Raw genomic sequence first — 17431 nt, forward strand, 5'->3', positions numbered from 1 at the left:
CGCTTCAGGTTACCGACTCTGCTAACCCAGAAATAGTACCTCGGGTTAAGAACTTTGCTTCAGGGTGAGAACAGAAATCACGTGGCGGCAGCGCAGCGGCAGTGGGAGGCCCCATTAGCTAAAGTGTACCTCAGGTTAAGAACAGTTTCAGGTTAAGAACGGACCTCCGGAACAAATTAAGTTCTTAACCCAAGTTCTTAACCCTGTATGCATTTACCTGATAATATGCCCCATTCAATTCAATGGGGCTTACATCTCTGTAGATATTTATGACTGCATTGGTGTTTTGATGCCTGAGGTAAATAGTAGTTCCAAAGCAAACATCATAGAGCATTCACATCTGTGTCCCAGCTGATGTCAACTGGGATAAGATGTCTTTTTTCTAAACAGCAATAGATTTATACCCACAGCATGCTGTTCTGGGGGTTATGCTTGCTGCACACACACCTAGGCTAATTTTAGGGGTTGTACAGATGCACAGGAAGGGTGTGAGGAAGCCCCATCACACTAGCAAAACTCACTGTGTCAACTTCCATTTGCAAGACTAGTTAGTTACATCCCATCCATATAGTCTGTTTTTTCCTAAATAATTTAGGCTGCAATAACTATGCTCACTTATCTGAAGGTTAGTCCCTTTGAATTCAGTAAGGTTCACTTCTGAGTAATACCTTAATACACATCCATACTCTCAGTGGTTAGTCAGATTCTCCAAAGACCATAGGCTCCCAAACTGTGGTCCATGAAATACCAATGGTTCACAGGTTTCATTCAGGTGGTCCATGGTATATCCGCACTAAATATTCATGTTGAATTTTTTAATTGCTTCTTTTATTTCTTATATTGTATTACAGTTTGAATTCTGTGGAATGCACATTGTAATACAATAAGGTGCAACACAAGAAATAAAGGAAGAAATAGTAATGCAATTGAAAATCATACAAAACCACTAGAATGCCTATATTACGCAAATCCACTTGAAAAAACACGTAAACGTAATAGGCTGTATAATAACAATTGTTTTTCGGGAAATCATACAGCACCCAGCACAGCACATTGTAATTGCTACAACAGCAGTTTTCAAGTAGTCCGTGGGATAAAATGTTTGAATGTTTCACTCTGATTGTCCCACAGGCTTATCCATGATGCTTTCAGGTTGCTAATCAATTATTTTATTACCCCCTTAATTACTTAGTAATCTTTTTTTTAAATTCTTTTTGGTTGCCTGTATTTCTACTGTTATTTCAAAACAAAATTCCATGCTAAAAATGAGAGAGGAAGACTCTCTGTGATAGTGTTTGCCAACTGCAGGTTTTTAAAAGCACTTTTTAAAAAAATGCCTTGTTAATTTGTGATCTTTTTCTAGCTGATCAAAACTGTTTTAAGTGATTAACTGATTTAGCATTGCAGTGCTAAATGCTTACATCTCCCCCATTGAAATAAATGAGACTTTAAAGTGTTTTGCTTTGGCTGTATTTTTCCTTTAAATTCTTTTCCAGTTATCTGAAATATCTTAGCTTCTAGGTTCTTTGTAGCAGACACCATTGCATCATAATAACTCAGGCATATTATCATGCATCTTTACATTGATTTTGCATATAGCTCTACCCTAAAATCCACATGCTTTTGTGAAGCATATTCTCCCCCCCCCAATCCCATATAAGTCCCTTTATTATAGCAGTGCCAGCTACTTCAGCTATCGTTAAATGTCTGTCAGCATTTCCATTCTAAACCTTATTTTCAGGGGATTTATTTCCTAGATATTTTAAGTCACATCCCTCTAGGTTTGCCATAGAAATTCATAACATAAAGTAGGTGTCAATTTATTTTTCTTTTATTCCACCCCCACTCACCCCACATTCTGTCTGAATGACTACTTCCGTACAAAACTGTAACATGGCATTCATAGGGGTTGACTGGGCATTTTGTTCTATGGTTCCATCTACGCACACTATGATAAAAAGACACATTGCAACATAAAGAGGGTGAAAAGGGTGCACTTCGAGTTATAGAAGAATGCTTGGTTGTTTACAGTTTTGCTCTTAACAATTTACCTTTTTAAAGAATGCATTAGGGCCACAACCAAAAATAAATGTCAAGGTCACTGATAATTAAAATACAATATACTCAGAAACAAGTTCTGCTGAATTCAGTAGCGTTCTCTTAGGTAAGTGCTCACAGGATTGCAGCCTTACTTCCGAGAATAGTAAGCATTGTTATTTATAAAGGCTAGGCTCTCTAAAACATCTGCACAAAATTACAGTTCCTAGAATCCTTTATACGGAAAGGTTCTAAACAAGTTACACATTAATACCTGTTTGCAGGGCCCATTTTAATGCTGTTTTGCAAAGGGCCTTGGAAAGTCTGGAAGCTACTATTGGGACACAAACATTGTTCAGACACTTATCCAATGATTTTATTAACAGAGAGCCTTCTAACAGTAATTTTATGGGGGCTGCTCCCCACCCCCAAGTTGATGGGCTTTGCCATTCACATGGTGTGTGTGCACCGTGTCATGTGATTGATTATGCAGGGCGAGGCTTACCTGGGTCCCACAGCATTTTATTCAAGTTGCCACCCCGATACTCAGATCCGGCATCAAAAAGAACAATTCTGATAGGATCCTAATGTCAAATGGATCAAGTGACTGAGTTGGCCCTGTTCTTCAGGAAGCATCGTTTGGTTTGCAGACACATTGTTTTCAGATGACATAACATTTATTCACAGCCTCATTCCTCACCAGTAGTCTGAAGTGGTTCAGTTAGGACAGAGGAACCTGGCTTCTATCGAGTCAGACCATTAATCCATCAAGCTCAGTGTTGTCTGCTCTACAGTGGCTAGCTGCGGCAGGCTCTCTAGGATTTCAAATGTAGTGGTACCTTAGTTCCCGAACGGCTTAGTTGTCGAACAAATTGGCTCTGGAACGCCGCAAACCCAGAAGTAAGTGTTCCAGTTTGCGAATGTTTTTCAAAGCTGGACATCCGACATGGCTTCCGCTTGAGTGCAGGAAGCTCCTGCAGCCAATGGGAAGCTGTGCCTTGGTTTTCCAATGGTTTTGGGAGTCAAAGGGACTGCTGGAACAGATTAAGTTTGAGAACCAAGGTACCACAGTAGAAGTCTTTCTTTGCGCTACAGGACTTACCAGGGATTGAAACTGGGACCTTTCACCTGCAAAGCATATCTTCTACCACAAAGCTACAGCAGCCATCTTACCATATTGCTAATAACAGATGTAATTTAAAGGAAGTTAGTATTTTCACCAGATGTTTAAAATTTAGTTTAAAACGTACTGTCCATGTTATTTCTACTTGATTTGTTTAAACCTCAGTTAATCGTATAGTGTTTGTTTGCAACCAGACTGTTAAAAAAGTATAGGCTAGATTGTATTTTATTCTTTTTTGATACAAGAACATCTGCCCTGCCCTGCTGGTGCCCATGAGCCACTCAGGACGGCTTACAATAATTTAAAATTGTTGTCAAAATATAAAGAAAAGGCACAAGTGAAATATATTAAAATAAATTTAAAATGTGACATTAAAAAATATAGCCAAGGGAGAAGCTACAGATAAAACATGACCTTTGCAGCAGATGCCTGGCAGGCAAAAGCCTACTGGAATAAAAATATTCCTTAATGACAAGTTCCCTGCCATTAGCACTCTTCCTTCTGCCCACTGCCCTTGTAATGACTGCTCCCCAAAACCTCCTACTGAGCCCGGCCTTGGCTGGGGATGGCGGGGTATAAATAAAAATTATTATTATTATTATTATTATTATTATTATTATTATTATTATTATTATTACTACTACTACTACTACTACTACTACTACTACACTAACCCCTCCCCCATATTTACAAAGTATTGCAGCAGGAGAAAATGAATGGCATCTGTCTGTTTCAGGAGACAATGGGGGAGTGTGCCTTTGGGGGTGAAGTCAAACTGTTGGAAGGTTACAATGCCTGTTGTGGCTGTAGAGACTGATTTGGAAGAGACATGTTTTGTTGCAGCTGGGGCAGATGAAGGCAGGCACCATGGTGTTTCTTCTCTCTGTGCTCCTCCCAGCAGTCATTTCTCCACTGGGCACTGCTATGGATGCATGACCTGTTTCCCAGCAAAGCAGGCATTGTACATTGATGTTAACTGCAGCAGCAAAACCAGATGCCTTTATTGGCCCCACCTGCAACAAAACATGTCTCTCCTGTATTGGTATCTACAGAAGGCACTGAAACTCTCCAATGGTTTGACTTCACCCCCAAAGACATACTCTTCCATTGTCTCCCAAGACAGATGGGTGCCAACAATATAGTTGAATGTATAAGTAGATTTTCATTTAGATAAACCTGCCCATTTGTGAAATCAAAGCGATTAATTGACTCACTAGATTATTGAGACAAAAAAGAGAAAAGATAAAGGTAATATCTTTTGTTAGAACAATTCAAATTGATTAAAATGTTCTGCAAGTTTCTGAAGCATGCAAGATTCTTTGTTGAGTATAGAAGTTAAAAGCCAAAATGAAATGAAATGAATGAATCTATGTCCTTACACATTTTAATTATATTACTATTCAACTGGACTTGTCCAGAAAAGCAAGAGATTATGTTTCAGGTTAAAACTATTTTAGGAACAACCTTGGACACTTACAATATGTTACTTATGCATTTCTCTAGGTAAGATCTGTGCTGTTGAGAAGGTTCCTTGTAGACGTCACTACCTTCTAAACCAAACTGGAATGTGTTTCATATAGGGTATAGGGCGGTATATAAATTCAAAAATTAATTAAATAATGTCGCAAGTCATGCTTCCACCATATTCTGTAATGCAGAGGCAGGGAATGATTTCCAGTCCAAGGTGACATCCAATGATAACCTAGGAGTGCAAAAGCTCCAAAGAAGGTTTTCCTTTTAGTTTTATCAAAATTATTTTGACTTTTCTAGATATTCCCTTTTTTTTCTTTTTTTCTTTTGCTTAGGAAGAAAATCCCAGGCTTCTGTGGGATTTTAGTGGCAGCTCTTAATAATTTCAGTAATTTCAGTAATTTAATTATTTTTTATCTTCCTGTGGCTGTAAGTTGGGCTTTTTAAAATAAATCAATAAAACTTATTTATAGACATTGTCCTTTGGCATGTAATACAGCCGGTGACCACTCATCAATATGTTACATAGTTCAGCATATTGTAACTATCTATGTGCAATACTGAGTACACCAAGTTTCTGAATTACTATTCCTTTTAAAACCCTGAATGGGTTCCTTATTAAAACACACAGTAATGTTCAGTGGCGTAGCGTGGGTTGTCAGCACCTGGGGCAAGGCAAGTAATTTGCGCCCCCTAACTGAGAGAGAGTGAGTGAGCCAGGTAGGGGCAGAGAGCTGTGAGTGCGAGTGCACCCCCCCCTCAGATGTTGCGCCTGGTGCGGCCGGCCCCCCTGCACCCCCCACGCTACGCCACTGGTAATGTTCTTAACATCAATAGATTCTGTCATAAATTAAAAAATAGAAGATCATTTCCATTTACAAATTCAGTAAGGTAAGCAGATTCCTTTTGTGCTAGTCTCTATAAGCAGTATCAAACAATTGAATTGCTCTGAAAACATGTATAACATGTCTATGGGGAACATGTATAACATGTCTTAGGACATGGGTAGGCAAACTAAGGCCCAAGGGATGGATCCAGCCCAATCACCTTCTCAATCCGGCCCACGGATGGTCCGGGAACATAGCTGTCAACTTTCCCCTTTTTTAAAATGGAAATTCCCTTATTCCAAATAGGATTCCTCGCAAGAAAAGTTGACAGCTGTGTCCAGGAATCAGCGTGTTTTGACATGAGTAGAAGTGTTGAGCATAAGAGCATAATTTCCAGATGTCAGGCCAATAAACTAGGAAGTCAGCAAAATATGCACCAGGTACTTATTGTGCAATACACTGTATTGTATAAAAACCGCCACTGATGTGATTATCTTCTTCTCTGACGGTCACTTGTTGCCAAGTAAGATAGTCTTCCATGAACAGAGTCTTAACAGTGAGTCCATAAGTGACTGTGGAGGCCAATTCTGGATCCACACATCCTCTGGGGACATAGGTTTCTGGGCGGGAGTTGATCACAGTGAGGGTTTGCCAAACGGTACCTTCCTCTTAGCTCGTTTCTCCTTTTCACCCTGAGTTCGTGCTTCTTCAAAGTCCATGATACCTTTGGTAAAGGCTGTTCTCCAGCTGGAGCACTCCCAGCATAGCATCAATCTGATCTTCCTTCCCTGGCCTGGTAACAAAGAGACCTGCTGCCTTGAGAGCCTAGTATGAAAAGGGTAACAAGAATAATAGTGAAGCCTAGCTGTTTTACTTGAACTCATTGCATAAAGCATTGCACCAGGTTAAAAGAATAATATCTTCAGGAACTTGAGTTACAGTTATATTAAAGCAATATTGATTATTTAAATATATTTTCCTCTGAGGGAGATTTAGAATCAGCTACAAAATCTTATTAAAACAAATTCTTGTTTTTTAATTATACCCAGGCTAGTAAATTATGTAATTTCCTATGGGGATACAATTGAGAAACTGACTGTTGACATTTTCAGTTTGTTACTCTCCATCTGAACCTTTCTAAAGGGCCACTCTAAAATACACAGGCACTGATGTTAATTTCACTACAATAAATGGGCTGAGCCTCCATAGAATGCCTTGCTGACTTTAGGATCAAGGCACAAGTTTACGCTCGTGCTAAATGTGTGTGATGCTTCTGAGCTTCTGTGTGCTTACATAAGAATGCAATCTTTGATCATAGAAGCAAACACACTATGTTTGCTCGGAAATTGTCTTGCTCAGTCAACAGTGGATGTTTCTGGGTTTGGAAATATGAGGGAGCCTTTGAGGCTAGGATTGCATCAGAGCTGCACAGGTAAGGTATCCAGAAGCTGACATAACAGGAGTCTGGAGGCTGCATGCTGAATGAATTGTATTTGCCTAGACATTTTCAAAGCCAGTCTTACTTAGAGCACATTAAAACAATCTAGTCCAGATGAGGTACCATGGCTGATTCTATCAAAGTAAGGGAACCGGTAAATGTACTGTTGACTATGGCCAATACTTGGGTATCCTGGAGTCCTGCCAGATCAAAGAACATACCTAGGCTCCTAATATGCCTTGGGAAGGCATGCAAGCAGGATCTGTGAGCAACAGCACTCGCCTCACCCGCCCACCACCTTGCAGTTTGGGGACACTTGGACACTAAATCTGCAACCAAACCTTCCCCCCCCCCAATGGAATTTAGCAGCAATACTACTCAAGTCGGCATGTGAAAGGAAAGAATGGAAACAGGAGCATGAGACCTATCCTTATTTCCCCTTCCTTTCAACTTCAGCCATCTTGAGGGAGTTGTGGACGTTTCTTTCTTCAACTGCCCAGCATCCTGTTCCTCTGCTATTTTTTATTTTTAGTTTGATCACTTGAAATTGCACCTGTACTGAGGGTAAAACTCTAGAAGTCTGTGTGGGAAGAGTGTGCATTTCCCGATCTCTGGAATGAGAATGGAACGCTGGCACAGTGTACAATGATCTCAGCAGCGCAGAGATTACAGCTCATTGCACTCCTGGTGAGTTCAGTTGTGGATCAATCTGGAATTTAACAGGCTTCACGTTGCTACTTTTGCAATCAGCTTTTGGCAGTTCCTTGCAAGGGTTTCATGTCCTGTTGTCACTGTCCTGCATATTTATTTATCCATCCATTCCTCCCACCCCCTTTTGTTTGTTGCTGAAGACAACTAATTGTTTTTAGACTGTTTGAAAAACTTATACTATCTTGTCACACTTTTCTTTTTCTAACCTCCACTGTTCTTCAAACATTCTGTAATATCATGCAGCTTGTATGTGCATGAGACTGGGAGAGAAAGAGAGAAAAATAATTCAGATGTCATTGTTTTGTAATCTTACTTTGGATTATACAGAGATGTGTGTCATACATGCATGTATCTTCTCACTATCGTTACTGCTGATATGATGAGATATTGTTGAGAGCATTTAGGCTTAAGTTTCCTCCCCCACTCCAGCCGACAAGATTTCTGAAAACTTCTAATTTTACAGCTCTAAGCTAAACTTACAAGAATCTTGAAAAACAGCGCAGTTCCTTCATTAATTTTGTATTTAATATATTTCCCCTTCCTATATATAACACAGAGAAATGCACACGCAACCATTACTATGTGAGCATGATTGCTTATCTCCATTATTACATTTATCTTCACTTGTGAGAAGAGATATAATAATTCATTTGTGGCTACGACACTTGTGAATTATCCCTCTTCACAAGAGGAGATATATGTCATAAGAGAGATCAGTTTCTATGTGTTCTTTTCCAGCATACAGGGGATTTATTACAGGGCTATTGGTGTTTATCTTGATGAGATACAGATTACTTCCTCATGGGTAATGAGGGGATCCTGTTTTGTAAGGATAAATTCCATGTTGTTAGTACAGATTGGAAATTTTCAGTGTTATATGTTTCTCCATAAAATCAATTCTCAATTTTAAATCCACAGACAACCTCCTAGACACTGCTCCAGGGCCCCTCAGATTCCAAGAGATGACAATGGCCAAAGCCCACAGTAATACACAGAGCTATGCAAAAGGATGCTGGAAGCACCAAGGATTATTTTGAAGTATTAAAAACTTGTATACTTTGTACTGATGCTTCAGTTGCATTCTAATACAACTATATGTGCATTTATGGCACTGGCTACCAGAGTTGGAGTTCCACTTTATAGATCAGGATCCTTTAACTTCCACTACCCAAGAGCTGCTGCAGCAGAAACAAGGAATAAATGGCTGTGCACATGGGTGAAGCAACTGCAGACGGACAGATTTAGGGGTTATGACCATTGACAGTTTCTCCGTTTTCCTTGCTTAACTAGGCACTGATGCTATTTTTGTCATGTTGCTTCTCCCCCCCCCCCCCGAATAAATTTTATACTGCATATAGCTAGACTATCAGATAGCTGTAGTATATTGATGCTCTTGATTTTATCAATTTGCTTTCTCATTATTTCTATTGTGTTGAACCGGGAGATCCCAACAGTCTAATGTAATAACACAGACAAGAGCAGGAAAGCTAATTAATTTGCATACAAAAATATTCAGCAGCGCAGAACCTGCTGTAACAAGGCATAAGTGAAATAGGATAAAGCATAGTATTTTGCTTTTGGGGTTGGTAGGAGTATTCCTGTGGATTTTTAATCTAGCAGCAAAGAGCCAGGGCTCAAGTACAGCCAAAACATTTTTTTTAAAAAAATAAAACCCTATTATAGATTCTTTAGGTATCAGCATTGCATAATGCTGCAATGTATCATGTTTCATTGTGGCACTTTCTCCCATTTGTCACTTTGCGTCACATTGCTATATCTCAAAAATCACAGCGTTTCCTCCTTTTTCCTCTTTAGGAAGGCAAATGGGCACAAAAGATCCGGCATTGAAGACAAGGATATTTCAAGGATCAGGGTCTCTGAATAAGAAGAAATTTAAATTGATATTTCAAGGATCTGCTATCCGAGAGAGGAATTGATTATTTAAACTGATCTGCTCCGAAGCCAAGATATTCAGGAGAATAAAATATTTGCTTTTGCATTTGAACCGTCCCTCTTTAATGAAAATGTTTTTCTTTTCTTTTTTAAATAAAAAATGTTACACATTGTAGAAAAATATTTTCCTTAATTTGTTTTCAGAATGCTCATTTAATATTAACACTGCATCACTATCTTTGATGGATTCAACACTAGTCCATAACCAGTGCTTTTTTCTGGGGGGGGGGGCACAGGGGTACACATACCCCTAAACATTTTGTGAATCTTTGTACTTTTGTCCATCTACTGTATTTATTTTCCCCGATTTGAACTATAAAATGGTGATTTTCTTGAGTCAAAATGAGAGTACCCCTAAACATTTTTTTTGGGGGGGGAGCACTGGGCATAACTAACCTAGGTCCTTTGGGTCTACTTTGAGTAGAATTTAGTTGGCAACAACCCAGTGTGCCTACTCTAGAACACTTTTTTCTTTTTTAGTACTGATTATATTCACTTAGGGGAATGTATATATTCCAGTGGGATATTAGTATTAAATAAAATGTCTTTTATTTCAGTTGGGCTTCTTAACAATTACATTTGCTTAGGTTTATGATGCTGAGTAAGTTGAAGAAAAAATTCATTTAAGCAAAGAGGACTAATGTCCATGCACACACCTTTAGGACTGAAGTGTTAAGGCTTTTGAAGATGCAGGGCCTGGTTGTCCTCTTTCTCACTGGTATGTAATATGAGAGTCATAGAGATCCATAGCTAAAAGTAAGGTAAAGGTAAAGGTACCCCTGCCCGTACGGGCCAGTCTTGCCAGACTCTAGGGTTGTGCGCCCATCTCACTCTATAGGCCGGGGGGCCAGCGCTGTCCGCAGACACTTCCGGGTCACGTGGCCAGCGTGACAAGCTGCATCTGGCGAGCCAGCGCAGCACACGGAATGCCGTTTACCTTCCCGCTAGTAAGCAGTCCCTATTTATCTACTTGCACCCGGGGGTGCTTTCGAACTGCTAGGTTGGCAGGCGCTGGGACCGAGCAACGGGAGCACACCCCGCCGTGGGGATTCGAACCGCCGACCTTTCGATCGGCAAGTCCTAGGCGCTGAGGCTTTAACCCACAGCGCCACCTGCGTCCCTAAAAGTAGCTAAAAGTAGAAGTGGGCAAATGTGTCCTCTTTTTTGCTCTTCAAAATATAGCAACCCCAAAAGGGACGATCCAACTGTCTTAGGGACTCCACTCTGGATTTCTGTAGGGTTTACTCCTTAGCCTTTTCTTCTCCCATAGATATCTTGCAAGGCAGCAGAGGTTTAGAATCAGAGTTTTCCTTCTCCTAGTTGGGCTACCTTCACAGGCTGATGAGCCCCTTCTGCCCCTCATTTCCTTCCACAGCACATGTAGAAACGGCATTCTTGACAGCTAGACCCAGGAGCAAAGAAAAAATATATATCAGAAGGTTCATAATGTTGAAACAGAGAGCAGTCTTGATGCACCAGCTAGCTAAGTTGCAGTCACGTTACTTTAGACATATTAGGTTGTAATTGCATCGCTGATTCTAAGTGCATGTTGCATGTGCATCCAATATTGCACCAGAGAAAGTTTCATTATGTTCTGATAGGCAATGCATATAAGCACATCTACATCTATTAGCTACATGAACACTTTGCTCATACTTTCAAGTTCACATTTGTGCTCAAACTAATAAACTGCAACCTTGAGCACAGTGGGAACCACTGGAATCGTAGGAGTCATCAACCATCTTGATTAGACTTCCCACTGGGTATATGAGTGATATGAAAACAAGCTGGCTTTGTCCAGCATTAAAAACATCATGTACTTGGGGAAAATACAGGTACATGATACTGAATGAGGTGCTTGGTGACACATACAAAATAAAGAATTCATGCAGATATTGATGCAAAAATAGACCAATCTCCACTGAACTCAGTCCTAAATGATCAGTGTACCTCCTGGGAACTAGGAATGGGAAGAAGGAGTGCATGGCCTATGAAACTGAAAGCCTAGATGTAATCTTTTCCCATGAACCTAAAGACACCTCTTGAGAAGAATGCACTAAGATACAACTTGGTATGAAGATGACATTCACTTCCAAATGTGAAATTCTGTGTTTTCAAGCATCATTGATGATTTGGTAAAAGGACCTGCAACTAATGCTTGGCATGATAATTCTGGAGAAAGAGAGAAATGAAAACTTTCTCCAATTTGTAGCATTACTACTATTAGCAAAATCCCCTGTCTGGGCATATTAAGAAACGATGGTCATGCACACCACAACAAACCTTCTGGACTACGTAATCAAGTCTGGAGTTTGGGTGACCCAGAAATAGTGTGTGCTGGGGGCAGAGTGTATATGAAATGTATTCCTTTGACAAGGGTTACATCTTGGCTGCTGAATTAAGCTGCCTTCTGACATTCAGCCTGAACATGCAACAGCTGATAGCAAGGAAGGAACATGTTCCCTTGCATGGCAGATTTTGCACTTTCCCACATGGGCCAGGAAGGTCCAGAACAGGTAGAAGCTTCCTCATGTATCAGGAACCCTTATGTGAGAAGAGTCTTCTCAGCATGTTCAGTTGAATTTGCTTAGAAGCCCCCTTCAGATCTTCCTTCTCAATGTGAGAAGGTCAGGAGTGGAGCAGGCACACCCAGTGCACCCAGGGACAAGGCTTTTGTGGGGGACCCTTCTCTGACCCATTTTTAGACTCACAGAAAGCTTTCGTTGGAACTGGATTTTCAATTTGTTAAAACTGGATCATCTTATGTGGCTACAGGAGCAGTCAACCTGGACTCTTCATTGACTCTGATGGGAAAGTTTTGACTCACATCACCTCTTTTATTAGCATCGTATTGCACTCTTATTGATAGGCAGGTCTAATCTCTGTGTTATCGGATGAAAGTACCTAAACTATGATCCCTGGCTGTCACCACTCCCCCATAAGCCTCCCATCTTTGCTGGCAGAGTACTGTGGTCGTAGCATTTGCTGGTATTGCATAAGACTGGCTCAACATTATTATTATTTATTAAATTTGTATGCCACCCTTCATCTGAAGATCCCAGGGCAGTTCACAACAGAAAAAATACAAAATGAGAATGCAGAATACAGCATACAGAAACAAAAACAAAAACAAACTAATCCCCCCCAAAAAACACATTTAAATAGTAGAAGCAATGTGACACCAGTGTAATTTCACTATGCTGATAGAACATTTTATTCTTTCGGCGGAAAAGATTTGAGCTGCAATGCACACTCACCTGGGAGTAAGTCCTATTAAACGCAGCACTATTTTCTTCTGAATAGACATGCATAGGATTGTACTGTTAGCGGCACTCCTATCCTTCTGGCAGAAGTACGTCAATCACACTAAAAGGTCATTTAAACTGATTGACTATGACTACCCTAACTCTCTCTTTTTTATAATATTTTTATTATTACAAAATTTAACTTACCCATGTCTGCTGCACCAAACTCTACATGCAACATTTTGTATATTTCTAATGCATCCCTCCTAGCACTGAACATGATGCTCTTACTCAATCTGACAAGCTTTGAGCATAATGTTTTCAACTTTAAATGATCAGAAGGCATTCAAAAATATTTTTCGTGGTTGCATTTCCTTGGGGGGAAATCTGTTGGAGATGGCATACTGGCATAGCTGTCAACTTACAGATTTGAAAATAAGGGACCAGCAGCCTTGAAAATAAGGGACCAGCAGCCAAAATAAGGGATTTTAGTCAACCAGCTGAAATACAAAGTTAAAAGGGACCAGATAATTTGGGAGAGCAGCTCCAGTTTTTAGCCCTTCATTTCCAGAGGTTGCTGCTCAAGACACCAGCCGATGAAACACTGCAATTAAATAACTACAAGCAGCAACCACTTTTCACGCAAAACGAAGTCCAAGCTACGAAGATGCTGCTGCAGTTCTGTATCTTTTCTATCGTGCTCCATCTGCAGCTCTCAATTCCATCAGGTGGGGCGGGAGGAGGGGGGAAATAGTGCCCGAAGTAAACCCGCAGATCAGACCATCTATGCTAGTCTACCACTACAAATCTATGGGAGAAGCACTTGTGGTCCTTCCCTAGTAGCCCTTGCAACACCTGCCAACGCCTCCGCCTCCTCCTCTTCCTCCTCTCTCTGAACTGCTTTCTCTATGGTTGCCCTCAAGGCTCCTCAGCAATTCATAGGCCATGCCAGGCTGCCCATCTCATCTGGGTCCTTCGGCGGCACAGCCGCAGTACGGCCTAGCAGGAGTGGGAACAGTGGCGACGGGCAGAGGGGAGGCCCCAGGCAGAGACGCTCAGTTCGGCAGCCGCGAGGAGGATGGCAGCAGAAGGGCCCGAGGCTCTCGCCAGTCCCGGTGGGGAGGGGCTCCCAGGGGCTGAGGCTGGTGAGAGGAGGCCGGAGGGGGGCGGGCCGGGCAGCCAAGAAGCACAGTTGGAGCCTCCCTCCTCCCTGGCCGGCAGGGAGGGAGGGAGAGGAGCTGCTTCCTTTGAAACCCGGGAAATTTAAGGGACATCTATCAATAAGGGACAGCAGCGGGACATAGCGCTGGGATAAGGGACTGTCCCTCCAAATAAGGGACGCTTGGCAGCTATGCCTACTGGCAGTAGGCAGACTAGAGCAAAAGTAGATGGAGTTTTCAGAATTGTGCTTCTCTCCCCCCCCGTCTCTCTCTCACCTCCCCCACTTCTTTCTGCTTCTTTACTTTTTCCCCAGAGGGGTGGTCCAGACAGCAAGAGTTGGCCAACAGTGTCCAGAGGCTGTTATGAAATCAAAGTTTCCACCAGTCAGCCTCCTCTTTCCTTCTATCCTATCATGACAATCTCATTTTACACACACGCATGTTTCTCTCTCTCTCTCTCTCTCTCTCTCTCTCTCTCTCTCTCTGTGTGTGTGTGTGTGCGCTAATTCAACGTTTGCATTAATGGCAAAATGTGAATTTTGGTATTCTGAAAATAAACCTGCTGTGATAGATACAGAACTGTATTTTATTTTATTTTTAATGGAATCAAAATGTCAATGTCCTTTGGTCAAAGTAATAAAACCAGTTCTTTCTTACATAGAAGCAAGTTGTGCTGTTAAGGCTTTAAACATCATCATAAACCATCATCTTCAGGTACAAGATCTTTCAGTCCTTTTCCCCAGCAACCATCAATCAAACTTTATAGGCTCACAAATGGCTTGGCTAACACTCAATAGTAATATTTTAGCCGTATTTACACAACAGATAAAATCTCTGCAGGAGTCCTGAAGTAAATGCATATGTCCCAATCCAGCAAGGGCAATTCGCGCGCGCGCACACACACACACACACATGTAATTAACCCTTCAGGATTAGGCCTGCAGTGTGAGAAAAGCCTGGAACCATATTATGTTCTGAAAGCACACCACACAACAACTTTGCTGAAGCTAGGCAGATTTGGGTCTGGCTTATTTATTTTGTTTTAACATATTTATATATTGCTTTATAAATATTTAGTAAATAAACTATTACTACTACAATATTCCACCTACTACAGCTAGCAAAAGTCTGAGGAAACAAGTAGGTCTTAAGCAAGTATCCAAGACTCATCACAGTTGGCATCTGCCTTATTTTAGAGATGTGTCATTTTTGGGTTTAGGCAGGATAGGCACTGTGTGAGGAAGCAGCAGGAGTTGGGATAATTTCAATAATTGTAACCGAAATTTACAACTCTTGCTAGCAAAGCAAGAGTGAGACTGCAACTAGTTCTCAATTACCGTATTTCCCCCTCTATAACACGCAGATTTTTTCTCCTAAAAAGTAAGGGGAAATGTCTCTGCGTGTTACTGAGCGAATGTGTGGAGCCGACTGGTGCGAGTGAAGACAAAAATCAGGCAAATATCAAATCGTCCGGAGAAGGGAAGCCTTGAAAAGAGGAAGCTGCTGCTTTCCTGCATTCTGCCTCAGGGTCTTACTGCCCACCCTTTTCTGTTTCGTTACTGTGTTTGCTCAAACGGAACAAAGAGCAGAGAAAACCCCTCCCCTCCAGGCAAGCAGAGGGGAAAGCAGAGAGTCCTTCCTTCTAATTCCTAGGGACTCGCAGGCAACATGCAGGTGGGGGAGAGAGAGAGAGAGAGACAGAGAGAGAGAGAGAGCTGGCTGGCTTGGGTGGGTGGGTGGGTGGAGGGGAACTTTTGCCTTCCTTTCCTCCCTCCGGTAAAACCCCTCTCCTGCATTCTTAGCCAGCTGCTTCTCCGCACACCCCTCTCGTGCTCCTTGTCCCTTCTATGTTTTTTCTTCCCTCCCCACTTAAAATGTGGTTACAAAGCACGGATCCACATGGATCCTCAGGATCTTTGCATTGGGTCACCCCAAATCACATAGCAAATTCACCATCAGATCACATAGCAATGATCTGATGCAAAAACAGGGCTGCAATGGTGCAAAAACGTGGTTACAAAGCACGGATCCACATGGATCCTCAGGATCTTTGCATTGGGTCACCCCAAATTCACCATCAGATCACATAGCATGCCCATGGCTACAGTCTGCACCAAAAAAAATCACGCACCCACTGTTGCCTGGGGCTGCAATGGTGCAAAAACGTGGTTACAAAGCATGGATCCACATGGATCCTCATGATCTTTGCATAGGGTCACCCCAAATTCAACATCAGATCACATAGCATATCCATGGCTACAGCCTGCACCAAAAAAATCATGCACCCACTGTTGCCTGGGGCTGCAATGGTGCAAAAACGTGGTTACAAAGCACAGATCCACATGGATTCTCAGGATTTTTGCATTGGGCTACCCCAAACTCACCGTCAAATCACATATCTGTGGCCACAGCATGAAGCACAAAAATGATACACCCACTGTTTCATTCAGAATTTTTTTCCTTGTTTTCCTCCTCTAAAAAATATGTGTGTGTTATGGTCAGGAATTAAAAAAACAAAGACAAAAAGACAAAAACAGAGCCCTCTCTGCCCAGCTGCAGCAGTCCTTTACGGAGCCTGTCAGGCCGTGCCCCAAGCCAGGTGGACAGAGGCAGGGCAGGGCCCTTCAGGCTCCCAGCAGGTCAGGCCTGCAATGAAGTTACCCCAGAGTGTTGCTCAATCTAGCCCACCATTATCTACTCTGTCTGGCAGCTGTTTTCAGGCAGAGGTCTTCCCCTGCCAGTAGATATCCATTACTGGTCTGCAGGCTGAACCTGGGACTTTAGATATGCACTTCATTCAGATATGCACTCTATCAGAAAACATGAGGCTTGCCAAACAAGTGTTCTGCCATTGGATTGCCCTTTCTTTCATTGGCCTTTCTTTGGAAGGGAAGGAATAATGGAGAGGCAGCACACTAAGCTGGGTGAATATAGCTGGGTGAAAATAGGCCACCATTTTGTTGTGAACAAAATTTTCCAGTATATTTGAAACCTTGGGGGCAGAAACTAGAGCATGGTAGACAGACAGAAACTAGGAGGAGACAGATGATGATGCATGGCAGCAATTGCTGCTCATAGCCACTGCCTTCATTATTAGATATATCCCAGTTATTGGACCAGGAGAGAAATCCAAAACCATGAAGCATCTTATGGCTCTTTAAGGTTTACAGGAGTCCCAACCGCTTACCCAGACTTCACAGGAAAAGGTTCACCAGTCTAAACGTTACGAAATTATTCCAGCTCTCCAAATCTCCAGCTTCTTTAATTATACACGTAACCCAATATGGTTTTTTTTTATTATTAATGCCAGAAATAATCCCATTGGAACTTTCCATTGTTACAAAGTTCTGGAATTTTACTTTGCTTTGGAGCAGAACTTCTCTCCTTTCAATTACTTTCCCAATTCCTTAAAAATATACTCAATTTTCAAAGTTATGTCAAAGAAACGTTCTAAACTTCTATTCTTT

At 41.6% G+C, this 17431-nt stretch overlaps 1 long non-coding RNA gene across 1 annotated transcript in view; it reads left to right on the forward strand.

Annotated features, from left to right (window-relative positions):
• The window catches only part of LOC128410365 (uncharacterized), a 56753-nt gene extending 47142 nt beyond the window's left edge, over positions 1-9611 (forward strand). The window contains exon 3 of the long non-coding RNA XR_008329468.1: positions 9422-9611. This is a non-coding gene — a long non-coding RNA (uncharacterized LOC128410365). The remainder of the gene's footprint in view (positions 1-9421) is intronic.
• Positions 9612-17431: the final 7820 nt, after the last annotated feature.

Source organism: Podarcis raffonei, chromosome 3 (assembly GCF_027172205.1).
Source record: "Podarcis raffonei isolate rPodRaf1 chromosome 3, rPodRaf1.pri, whole genome shotgun sequence".
Lineage (NCBI taxonomy): Eukaryota > Metazoa > Chordata > Lepidosauria > Squamata > Lacertidae > Podarcis > Podarcis raffonei.